This window comes from Pyrgilauda ruficollis, unplaced genomic scaffold (genome assembly GCF_017590135.1).
Source record: "Pyrgilauda ruficollis isolate IOZ18807 unplaced genomic scaffold, ASM1759013v1 scaffold10, whole genome shotgun sequence".
Classification (NCBI taxonomy): domain Eukaryota; kingdom Metazoa; phylum Chordata; class Aves; order Passeriformes; family Passeridae; genus Pyrgilauda; species Pyrgilauda ruficollis.
The window spans coordinates 15,570,021-15,583,424 of record NW_024508101.1 but is presented as its reverse complement, the minus strand read 5'-3'; the positions used below and the strand labels follow the sequence as shown (position 1 = coordinate 15,583,424).

Genomic DNA, 13,404 nt, shown 5'->3' with positions numbered 1-13,404 from the left:
CTTCAGAAGATTCAAAATGAAAAATTCTGTACAGTTGAGTGCAAAGATTCTCAAGCCCAACCAACCACAATCTCAGGTAAATGTGAGCACAGTATGACCCTGCTACCCTGGCTTTGTGCAAGTGCTTCCAGAGAGAAGCAGTCAGTATCAGAATATGGCTCCAAGTGATACTGAGAAAGTCCAGCTAGAATTTTGGGGAAGATGAAATGGACCAACAAAGCTTTTCCAGCTTATTTTCCTAGAGGACAACGCTCTCACTGGTACTCCACTTATTTTACCCCCATCTTATTAACACACCTCCACAGGCACAAAATATGTGAATTATACATATTCACATAGTAAAACCTAACTTTGAGGAAAAGAAATCTCTCAGAAATTTTATAATCATAAAGTCACAAAGAATGCACAGGAAAATTCAAGACTCTCAAGAGTATTTGCTTTTCCCTAGGATGTTGGCAGAACATCTACCTCATCTTTTTTCCAGCTTTGATACAGTATTGTACAGCGTCAGTTAGAGGGAAATTTCTCCAGTTTGCACCAGGGAAGGGCTCAGGCTGTGCAAGGACAGCAGTGGGTGTTGCTTTGCAGCACACAGAACTGAGCTCAGCCCTACACTGCTGGATGGGAGCTGTGGCTGTGTCCCAGCTGGACAGCTCAGTGCTCAGCCTGTCAGAGATGGGGCAGGCAGCAAACCACGGGACACTGACAGGATTGCTGGGGTGTCCCAACCAGGCACCTGCTCTTAGGCTCCTGCAACAGGAAAAACAGGCAAAAAAAACCCTGAAAAAACAACCAAACACCCAAACCCCCAGAACCAAAACCCTGAACAAACACAAGTTTCATTACCCATGACCTGGGCACGCAGCAAGCAAACAATTCCCCAAACTACTCAACTTGTCAGGGGTCCAGCAGAAGCAGAGCAATTCTGCTACCCAGTACAACAGCACTGTCACTATCTTATCTCTCCAGAGTCCCACATCCAGCTGCAAACATTTCCCCCACCTGCCCCTGCTTCCCTCCATTGCCTCTCACTTTGAGCACAGAGAGCAGATGGAGCTACACTGGGGTATTTATACACAGGCTTTAAAAGGCTTACACAGCAGACACTGATGGACTGCAAAGTGGGGTTTTTTGTGACTTTCCTAACAAATTACTTTGGGAGACTGAATGGTTAAGTAATTAAAAAGTGGTATTAAGTTGACTTGGGCAAATAAGACCCTTATCAGAAGAGTATTGTCACTGTCATATTTTCGGAAAAATCTCCTTGCCCAGGATTTCTCTCCTGGGAAGCTGAGAAGTCTCAGAGAAAAATGAAAACAATAATTATCTGATTTGCTTCTCCTGTGTTTTGCTGCTGGGGAATGTGTTTGGACATTATTTACTAACAGGTGATTGTTTCATTGGTTGCACATGAATTGTTTTTACTTATTGGCCAGTTATGGGCCAGCTGTGTCGAGGCTCTGGAAAGAGTCACGAATTTTCATTAGTATTCTTTCTAGCTTTCTGTAAGCATCCTTTCTGTATTCTTTAGTATAGTTTAGTATAGCATTCTTTAATATAATATAACATCATAAAATAATAAATGAGCTTTCTAAGAACAAGGAGTCAGATTCATAATTTCCTCCCAACGTTGGAGAACCCAGAAAATGCAAGAGAGCATTATGCATGCTTCTCTCCATTTACTGTGACTTCACCCACTAGAACTCCAAATAAGAGCTAAAGGACCACAAGAATAAAACCAAAATCAGAGAGACACAAACAGGCAAACTTTTAACTTATCTTTAACTCTTATTAGGCAGCAGGGTGCCTCTACTAACCAAATCAAAACTAAACACAGGAGAACAGGGATAGGTTCTTCCACCTTGGCTGGACTGGGACACCTTGCTTACAACAAACATTTTCAATTACCTGAGTCTGGCATCCTTTTTTGTGCTTTTAAGAGGATAAAACACTAGATATGGCTGTCTTTCCTTTGAAGTGTTTGAATGCTCAGTGTCTGAGAAGCATTAAATGGTCAACCCAGCTTGGAGAGCTGTTAATTCAAAACAGAGCCATGTAACCCACATGGTTTGTTTAAAGCAAACAAAGAAAACATCCCTCTGTTTGAGACTCACTCAAAACATTTTTAGTATTAGGATCAGCTTTATTCACTGAAAAGTAAAATGAAGTAGCAGCAAGAAAACCAGATTTATTAAAAAAAATAAGAAAAGCAAAGAAAGAAAAATACCCAAATCACAATACAAGTAGATGTTTTTTTGTAATCCAGAGTAGGAATAATGCTAAAACCCTTCCACAGCCCTCCAAACAAGATTTGCCAATTGGATGAAGTCTTAAAGAAAGCATAAAACCCTCCAGAATTCAAGCATGCCATGACACATGACGTGTGTATCAAAATGTTTTAAAATAATTTAGAGCCTTTTCCTCACCATCTATAGAAGCATCATTTTCCAGCAAATGATATTCCAGGAACCGACAGATAAAGGAACTGAAAATAAATGTGGGGGTTTTTTCTACTGACTTGCATTGAAGTCATCACAGATGTTATTACAGAGTCTTGTAACAAAAAACCCCAAAACAACAACAACAAAAAACCAAACAGTCAACCAAAAAAACCACCAAAAAAACCCCCAAAAACCAAAAAAAAGGTAATGACTTTCAAAGGAGTAATTTTCTGTTTGAGTGGGTTCCTTTTACAAAACTAAGATCATGCTATGTCGTAACTTTCAGAGTACTTTTTACTTTGAAAAGTTTTCTATTTTAGGTTATTATCGCCATAGAGTACTGCTGCTAAGCAAAATCATTTTTGTTATCAACACGACAAAGCTCAACTCTGGTAATTAATTCCTTTTCATTTCACTTGGCCAGAAGGGGAAGAAAGGTTTCTTCCTGGATATTTTTCCATTTAGAGTCCTAAATCAATTTGCAAGTTTCATCCATCAACCACAGAAGCAGCAGAACTTGTATCCACACAAGCAGCAAATCAGTTTATAAACATTTAGAATGATTGTGTTTGCACAAGCTTTTGTATTTAACTGCATCAATTTAAGAGCAGACTTAAAGTGGACTGGCATATAAGCTTAGACAAGGCTTAGCTATGATAAACTGACTCAGTCATTAAATAGCTATATAAGAGCTCATTTTCTTCAGGGAAAAGATGGGGATTAATTGCTAATTTAGCTATAATCACACATGAGAGAAGATGAATGGTTAGTTCATCCCTGGAGGAAAAAAAATCACTAAAATAAAAGACTTCCACTGCTTTTTATGCTATATTTATCCACAAAATAAAGCACTAGGAAATCCTGGAAATGTCCTTTCACAATTTAAGTATTTGGGGAAAAAAAAGAGTAAAATTTGTATTTCTTAAAGTACATTAAATTCTGCTTCTTGATCCAACAATAATTACCAATCTCACGTTTGGTTTCAGCACAGATATAGATACTTCTTACAATTTTAGAATAGATTTAAATTAATCTCTACTGTACTTAGAACTGCAGTATTTTATACATTAAAATATACTTATATTCCCATAAACACATATTAATGTTTTACTCGGAACTGTTTAACGTGCACTTTAGATAGCACACTGGATTCCAATACTGCTTATTTTAATAACATATGCTTGAACTCAGCTGAGAGTAAGATATCCACTAACTCCATAGATTAAATGTGCATGAAAGTAATTTCCAGTTAAAATCTGACCCTGCAAGAATGCAGATATTAGATGTAAAATACACATTAAATTTCAAATAATCAGTATTAAATATTTTTTTTACAAGATGAGCTTTTTAACAAGAGAAAGAAATGCTATTACATGTCACATTCAAAATCAAAACACAGCTTGGGGAAGGTGAACGCTTTGCTGTAAGAAGTTAGCAGCTCCCTGCTTCAGAGTTTTGAAAGGAGGCTTATGCAATGCAGAGTTCTAGAGATGGAAAGATTGGGTTCACAGTTATTAACTGGTATGAGAATAAGGAAATGAGTACAGAACAACACACAAAAAGTAGGAGATTGGAACTAAAAGTGGATTTTGCTCACAAGAGGTTTTTGTTTTTTTCTCCAGCTGCAAGATGCAAGACAAAAAGAACAGAATTCAACATAAGGAGAGACAATGAACAACTGGCTTATTTTGGCTTGTTCTCCTTAAATCCATATCTATATAAACTTTCAAGCAAATAAACATTTCTCTTTGCTTCAACTGCCACCCACTGGAAAAGGAAAGCAACATTAATTCCAAATTGCAAGACCCAAAATAGATCAGAAAATCCATCTGACAGACACTGGTACAGATTACATTAAAACCCTGGGGTTGCCTTGAAAACTCTTAGTGGCACTGCAAGAAATCAGCAAGCTTGCAAATTAAATTGAAACAAAAACCAGGATACAGCAAAGAGCTAGAGCTGCACTTCCTCTCTCCACCCTGGCCCTGGTGAGAGCATTTGGGTTGTATTACAGAAGTTTTGGGGAGGGGTTCCTGAGGATGGAGCAGGAGGGGGGCTGGCAGCACAGGGTGGGACATGGACGAACAGCATTGCAGAGCATTTCTCATCCCTCTGGGCTGCCCCTGCCACTGTCCATGTCTACACACTCATGGTACTTATCTTTCCCACCTGCTCTTGTTTTACAGCAGAAATCAATCAACTTCCTTGCCCAAATGGCAGTTTCAGCATTCTTGCTTTCCCTTGCCAGCAACCCCCACGTTCCCTTCAATGGACACGTGGGGCGCCTGTGGTGCAGAGCCAATAACTTCATTTTTTGGGAAATGGAACCACGTGGAAAGTGGTAAAAACCCATACAGGCTGCAACAGAGCATTCTCACTTTGGACAAAACTTGTTTTAATTTTGGATAAAAGGAACCCACACATACACCTACAACGTGTCCCTAGGTCAGCCACGTGAGGTGCTTGCACACCAAGCCTGCGCTGCAGGTGCAGTGAGAGCACTTTAACAGCTGCACGCGTAGCACAAACCCACCCTTGCCTGGAACTGACTGCTCTGCAGAGAGGCAGCCCTGGGGAACCTGTGCCCAGGCTGCCATGGCTCAGCCAGGGAAGGCAAAAATCACAGCTGAGACTGCTGAGGGAATGAGACAGACACGCCCTGACTTCCTGGAGAGAAAACACAACCTCTGGTGAAACAAGACCAAATACATGTGGAGAATCAGATTCCAGAGGACCTTCAAGAGTTAAGATGTTCTAAGGCGTAGGTACAACAGAATAGATCCTCTGCAATTACAGATGAACTGAGAGGTACAAATTGATTGCAGATTTCCCTCACTGTTAGGGTCCAAAAAAACTGGAGAAAGGAAAAAGTCCTAAGAACCTCATACAAGCATGGCAGGGATTAACAGAGAGACCTATAAACTCTTGGTCCAAATAACATGCTTCTTCAAATGGCTTTTACTTAAAAAAAAAAAAAATCCACCAGGAAAAAATATTTGGCAATATTTCCTCATGACAAGTCTCTTTTATTAATGCAAAGGTGAGGAATCCCCAGTGGAATGACTTCAGTGGATTTGCACAACAAGAGATGCTTCTTTCACTGGGCAGAGCTGGGGTCATGATGCCTGCCAAAGTTGTAATATTGCTTCAAGTTGTGTCTCCTGCTCTGTAGTTCCCAACATGTTTTTTTTTCTAGGCAAATGCTGTCTGCTGACCCCTGGTTTAAACTGTCCTTCCCTAACTTGTGCTAGGTTTGAAGGAATGAGGTAGCTGGGGATGTTGGCATCTCCTTTTCAGCTGAGAGAACAAGGGAAGACATATTCCAGTGCCAATGGCTCACTGCATTCAGACCATAGTAAAACTGGTTGAATTTTAGCCCTTAAGTTACCTGGGAAAGTGCAGGTCCACAGCAACAAGCTCTTGCCCCTGGGATGTTGTTTCTTAGGTAAACTTGTCAAACAGAAATCGCAACTGTCGGCTCCTGTCAGCTACTGAGGAATGTAAGCAAATGTAACCTGAGAGGGCTCACAATTCCCTGACACACTAATCTGCTCTGGATATTTGGCAATCAGCACCCCCAAGTCATTAGTGAGACTATCTGAGTTCAGCAAAGGCCACAGTCATCAGACACTTAAGGAAACAGCTGAACCCTTGTTGAGCAATTCACAGCTCAGCATGAGCACAGCATTACAGACGAGCACACTGCACGGAAGAAATGTCATCATCATTGATCAGCAAGTGCAGGAACCAGACCATTAAAAACATTCTTTAAAAAAACCCAAATCCATCGATACTGAAAGCATCTATAGTCAAATCTACTTCGCCTGCAGAGATACTTGTTTGACTAAGGGTTTCAGATCTAGTTAAGGAGTTCCTTATCAAAATTATAGAATCTGACTGCACCTACTTGATGTATGGCAGCCATCTGTGCTTATTCTTACAGAAATATACATTAAATACTTTTTTTTTCTTTAAATAGGCAAGAATAGATCTTACTCTCACAAGAGTTTTTCAGTAAAATATTCAGACACACAACTGTGTTCCTTAGCAGTTTCTCAACAGGCCCTAATGAAATCAGTGAAGTACAAAGTACCCATTTTGGTTACAAAGTCACACCAGCAAAATGTAGTTACCAAGAGACATTCCAAAACATATCAGAAACATCTTGAGATAAAACGCACAGGCCAGTCGGTGTCATATTGCAAACATGACAGCCTTTAAGTGTTATTGAACTATGTCTGTTTATCTTACTTTTCCACGAGAATACAAGTTGAAAGCATATGATGAACACTGCCTGTTACTGGCTGGACCATATCTTCCTACCAAACTTCTGCCCACAAGACTTTTGGAAAAGGAGAGAATGGTTTCTTTTGAGAAAGAAATACAAGATCCCTCCTTTGTTCATGCAAGAATCAAATACTGCCTCCTAAAACAGCATAGTTCAGATATCAAACAATGCATTAGCAATTGCTTAGCTACCTTTGTACTCAGAATTTCCCACACAAAGGCAGATTTGGAAGCCAAGCTTAACCTTAAGTTTGGCTCTTAAGACAGTTTTGATCATCTTTTCAAAAATCTATCCACATGTTCAAGCATCTAAATCTTGAAAAAAAATATAAGTTTTACTATAAGAAAGAAAAATCTGGTATCACAACCAAAAATCCTTCTTCCTTAAACTGTTCCTCATAGTGAATATTGATACATTCAATGCACTGAAGTAACTTAAATATCCTTGAAATGATGAGGAACAAAGTGATCCTGACAAACACTCAGATTTCAAAAGTTCCTTTGGCAGAAAAGCCATGGCAAAGCTTAAACTGCATTTCCTCAAGAAACCTGAGAAGATGATAGAGCCAGGTACACAAACATGGATTTTATTAGATCTCTATTAAATAGCTGTTGATGGGCATAGGAGCAGATAAAATCAAACACTCAGAGTAGCTCAATGTGTGCTAAACAGCCATGTAGTTTTCTCTTTGTCATCTCATCAGTACAAATTTATCACAAAATAAACAACAAAGCTGAACCAACACAGGTCTGGGCTTCCAGCTCCAGATCAGTAGTGTGAATTACATCATAGCTCAGGGGCGTGGGAAAATAAGCTGAAGTTTAGATTTAATGCATATGTTTCAAGATGTGCTGCATCGATAGCAGGCAGCCAGGATTAAACCAAGCCCATAAATACCCAAACCATTTATGAGACTGCAAAGGACTAAACAAAACACAAATCAAAGCCACTCATGTGCAAATGTACACCCCATTTTAGAGATTTTCAGCCATCCACGAGGTGAGAAACAAGACACTAATTGAGACAACTCCTCTCCCCTGTGGGGTGGAAAGGATGTCAGCCCACATGCACCTCTTCAGAAAAGAGGGGCACCCTCACTAAGGGGTCTGGGAAAAGTCTGTTTTAGGAGGGTCTCTGCCACAGACACAGTGTCCACAGCAACGATACCCTGCCCTATTATCCAGTCTCCAAGGAGCTCTCCTGACTCCACTCCTACCCCCAACAGGTAAAAGTGGAACCATTTGGTTACATCTCAACCAAGACAGACCACAGCCTGCTCACAGCTCTAAGCAGAAGCACAGGAAGTAGCAGGATATGTATATACATTACACATCTGCTTTGTTCTCAAAAGCAGATTGGAATTCAGAATAACCTTGTTCTGAGGCACAGAGAGGTAGTGCTGCTTATTTTATTTTTAAGTTTGATAGTTGGCTGATTAAATGGGAGAAGATGGCAAGCACACACACTCCTCCCTTAGCAGTCAGGCAAGCATCATCCAAGGCTAAAAGCTTAACATGGATCAGTTCCATGAAGTTATCTGTGATAGTCATTCCCAGACTTTATGGATGATTATTATCATATGAATACCAACTATGCTTAAGTATCCTTAAATAAACTTTTCCAGATAGAGCATTGCACTCAATGGCAAAGCAATTACCAGAAAACACATTAATTTCAGTAAGAGGATACCATAAAAAGTATTCAGTGGTTTTATGCACTTTCTTGGCTTGAGCAGTATTTGCAAAGAATTTATTTTATGGCCTGCCTCTTGGATTTGCAGCTATTGATATAAATCTATGCTGCATCACTTCCATCTTTTAGTCAGAAACTGTCAGCTCTGTTGTCAATCAGAAAAAAACAACAGGTTCAAAACATGGATGTCAGGGCAACTTGCTGTCACCAAAAAGCAGATGTAATATCCCACTTGCATAAATTTTAATCAGAAGAAAAAAAAAGCCAACAGAAAATTATTTGAAACACACAGATATATATATCAGATTTCTATCCTCTGTAACAATGTTACGTGTAATAACAGAGTTTAGTCTAGAGCAGACCAGAAATAAATCCAGCATGACTCTTGCCAAGGTCAGATTTGTGCAGTTCCCAGCATTCCTGTGTGCCAGATCCCTCATTTCTCTACCTTTCCTGGTGTCTCTGGTGCAGGAGCAGCACACTGGCGTAGCTTCCAGGCATAAAGGCAGTATGGATATGCCAGGAGGTCCTGTAGAGCTAGAGGCAATCCACTGCTTCCTATAGAGCAGGTTTCTGCTAAAGTACTCAAATACTGTAAAAACCTGTCGGGCAGCTCTGGCTGGAAGAGGCAGTGCCTCTTTAAGAAAGTGTAAAAACTCTTTCGGGTAGAAATAACTGCCTTTGAAATGAGAACACAACACAGGGCACTTCAGCATTATTTTACCAAGGCTGTAAAGAGCTCTCCCAGGCTCATTTCTGTTAATTGCATCTTTGCAAAGTGCAGCCAAGCGGATGCAGAATGATTACTTTTAATGTGCTACCCAAATGGCTCTGAATGGGTGCAGCTTTCCCCCTTTCCTTACTCTTCCTCCTTGTCCTTTGGCTCCACAAGGAGCTCTACAGAAACAAATTCTGCACTTGGATTATGCACGTAAAGGAAGACTCCGAGAAAGATGACAAGTTGTGTCACAGAGCAGCAGTTAAAAAACGATTGGAACACAAACTGTTTTGGTGCTTTTCAGGCAGCTTTTGGACAGAACCTGATAAGAAGAATGGAGAAGCTGCATTCAAATGCAAGGATAAGCCCAGAGTAGAGTCACATAATCATTCTCATCAGTGGATGATTAACAGAGGAATTTGGCTCCTAATGAAGTCAGCCAGCCCCCAGACTCCACTGGTAAATCCCTTCTTGTCATCTTTCACATTCAGCTCTGACTCATCTGCAACAAACAGTCCAATCCCCAGACTATTCCCTTTTTTCTCCATTCTTTCTGCAGTAGTTGAAGCACATACTTTGCAAACGCATTGAAGGGGATGGTGGACTACAGGCACACAATGCACTGGGACTGCATCAGGAAGAGACACACCTGAGTTAGCTTTGGGGAACTGAAATACCTGTGTCACTGGACACGATCCAGGCGCACACCTCAGCGCTGGCCAACCCCTGTAACCTATTTACACTGCACAGGCCATGCCGGGGCCACTGCAGCCCCCTGTGGAGCAGCTGCCCTGGGTGAATTTGGCACACCCACACCTGCAGGCACTGCTGGGGACTGGGAGGTGAGGAAGGGGCTCCTCTCTGTGGGAGCAGCAGCCAGAGCTGAGCTCCAGCTGTGCATGGGCAGAGGGCAGATTTGTGCCTCTGCAGAGGCAGGTGACAGCGCAGCCCTTCAAATGGGAACAAGGATGGATGGTTAATTTAAACTATTAGGCCCTGAAGTGCTCACCAGAGTCACAGGTTAAGGTTGGTAGGGACCTTAAAGACCATCCAGTCCTACCCCCCTGGCACGGGCAGGGACACCTTCACTAGAGCACCTTGCTCAAAGTCCTGCTCAGCCTGGCCTTGAACACTTTCCAGGGATGGGACTTAATCTGAATGGACTTTAATTGTAATGACGGTGGCTTTTAGACATTAAAATAAACACAGAGGCCTGAAAGCTCCTATGCTTTTCCCAGGAAATCAGTTACTTTAATAATAGATGGCATTTTCCCAAGATTTATTATTATTTCCTACGTCTATACAGCATCCATTAGTCAAGTTCTGTTTGAGAGATTCTTCTAAAGATTTCTTTTTAAGAAATGTACCTAGAAAATTTAAGTTTTTCGGTTTAGAAATAGTTTCTAAATAATTCCTTCTGTACAGAGTATCTTTTCATCCATGCTGTGTGATCAAAAAATAAAAATTATTATGCTATTTCACTGTTCCATTCAATTAAAAAAATAGCACCCTACTGTATGATTCTGTCTAATGAAAAGGTGGGTTACAATTCATGAAGCACAAAATGGCAAAAAAATTAACAATGAGCTCTTTTCTGGTGATAACAATATGAGCATCTTCCTGATCAATTATGTCACACAGATTGCCTGAGCAGAATCACCTTGTAACTCTCTCATTATGCACACAGACATCACATCTGTGTAACTCAATATATTTTTCTGTATGTTTGTATCAGCCACTGAGTGGCAGCAATTCCTTCATACCTAAATCTGAATTATGAGATGTAGGATGAAAATCTCAAAGGATTCCCAAATCTTAATTCTTCTGCGCTGCCCCTAAGTTCTTTTGTGTTTAGCAGTACAGGCAAATAATAACAACTAATGAAATATCTTATTGCACCTTTCAGCTTTTTAGCTGTCAAAGTTCCAAAAGTAATGCACTTCATTCTGAAAATGTGAGTCAAAGAAACTGAAAATGCCAGCATTTAATAATTTCTTAAATTAAAGCACACACCTGTATTTTATTACGAAATCCAAGGTGAGGATGAGAAACATTAAAAAAACCAAAACCCTAAACCCATGTTTTGCAGCCTTATATTTGCTTTTCTCCTCATTATTTGCAGGTTTCCACAGCAGTGACTTGGGGTGACTGAAATCTATCAGTTCAAAGACAAACAGCTCATTTTTAATGTAGTCATTTTCAGGAACTAAAATAAACAGGAAATCCTGCATATACACTTAAAAATGCTTATGAATTATTGCTTAACCACTTAAGAAACGCTTCTTCATAGAGTTCCTGCTCAGAAATCTATGCTGGTTATAGCTTCCTATTTGATTAGCACAGTGCTGTAAGGCATTATTTGATAGATGGAACGCTGAGGAGTTAATTTGCTATTAAATTGTTAATAGACTATTGACTGTACAAGTCTGGAGCAAAAAAGATTTTAAAGGAACTAAACACGCTGCAAGGGTATCAAGGATTTTGATACTGATTATTTGTAGAGATACTAAACACTGCAGTTCAGGCTTTAAATGAGTCTCTAAAACTAGGTAAAGATCTAGCACTAGAACTGATTCTCCCACACCCAGCTGCTCTGCTGAGTCAGTTCTCTCCTTGGACGTATCAAGGGACGGGATACAGGGCAAAGTCATCCTTGCACATAAACCTCCTAGGTCCAGATCTACACTCTACTCTGTGCTACTTGGACAACCTAGAAGTGAAGTGGTGCAACAGTCAGGGCCCGCAAGTAAACTGATGTCAGATGTAACCACAGAATGCCGTAATCCAATTATTTTAATATTTCATGCCCTAATGCAAACGGGGAATTCTCTAGCGACGAACTGAAAATTGTTTTTTAATAGATGCACGCCTGGCATGTATGTACACAAAAGCACCAGGCATTCCTGCTCCTTCATTCCTTACTGTCCGTCGCCATTCAGCTGGAAACCTGACCATTTGAAAGACTGTGCGTTTCATCTGCCCAAACTCACTGCGGCACCGAGACTGAAACAGAGAGTCGGGGCGGCTGGGTGGGAAAAAAAGTTGGTGGTATCGAAGTTGGCATTTCTGCCGGGAGCAAACTCCATGTTCCTGCCAGGGACCGGCCCCGGGGGTCTCGCCGCTCCCCGCACGGGGCACGGCGCTCTCGCCGCCGCAGCCCCCGGTTTGCCCCGCACCGAGGGGCGCCCGGGCGGGCCGGGGCCGCAGCCCCCTCCCCACAGCCCAACATGGAGGCTCCGCAGGAGGCAGCCCCGGGCCGGGGGCACAGCCTGCCGCCCCACCCAGCGCCGAGGCGCTGCCCGGGGCACACGGGGGACGGCGGCGGAGCCCCGGGACCCTCGATGTCCCTCCCTCTCGCTCTGCCCGCCGGGCGCCCCACGGAAGCCGGGCGGGCCGGAGGGAGCCGGAGCCCGTCTCGCTTCCTCCTTCACCCCAGGCGGAGCAGGAACTGCCAGGCGGCGGCAGCGCCGCGCCGGGGGCAGGTACGGGCACTCACCGCGTCCGGGAGCCGTCGGGAGCCGCGGCCGCCGCCGAGTTTCGGGCGCTGTCCCGGGAAACAGAGAGCGAGAGGGAAGGAGTGCGAGCGGAGCGGCGGGCGGGAGGGAGCAGTGTGTGCCCGGCACGGCCCGGCGCTCCCCGCCCCGCGCTCCGCTCCGCCCCCGGCGCGGCTGCGGCCACGCTCACCTGCTCCTGCCGCCGCTGCTCCTCCTGCTGCCGCCCCGCCCTGGAGGTGCCGTGCCAGGCGCTGGCTGCCCCTGCCCGGGCTCCCCGCGGCTCCGTCCCCTCCCTGCTGTGCCCCCCTCCCCTGTCTCGTGGCGGTGGCCGCGTGTGGGAACGCCCGAGGCCTCAGCGGGAGCCCCGCGCTGGGCCCCGCCCGAGGCTCCGCTCCGCACCTGGGCTCCGTGCCGTGCCGTGCCGAGCCGAGCCGAGCCGAGCGAGGGGTTGCGGCTGCGGCCGCGGCAGCGCTCTGGTGGCTTGGGAGGTGTTGGTCCGCTGGTCACCAGGACGCGGGGAAGCACCGGGCTCTGAGGTGCCGGAGCTCGGAGCGAGCCCCTGCCCGGCGGGGAGCTGCGCTCAAGTGTCCTCAGCCTTCACTGCGCTTTTGGTTAAAACATTCTTTAGTGGCTTAGAAGCCACGGATATTGTTTTTTTATGGGGCCGAACCCCGTAGCTCTGTGGTCACTGCTGTGGCCTCAGCGAGCTCACCTCAGAGACCTCAGCCTTGGAGGCCTTCACCGGGTCATTCTGGGTCCCGGCCGGGGCTC

At 43.6% G+C, this 13,404-nt stretch overlaps 1 protein-coding gene across 1 annotated transcript in view; it reads right to left on the bottom strand.

Moving 5' to 3' along the window:
* Positions 1–12,770, bottom strand: part of PRKCD (protein kinase C delta) — a 63,348-nt gene extending 50,578 nt beyond the window's left edge. Inside the window, exon 1 of the mRNA XM_041465052.1 lies at positions 12,636–12,770. The gene's annotated coding sequence lies outside the window, so the exon portion shown is untranslated. The remainder of the gene's footprint in view (positions 1–12,635) is intronic.
* Between the last annotated feature and the right edge of the window lie 634 nt (positions 12,771–13,404).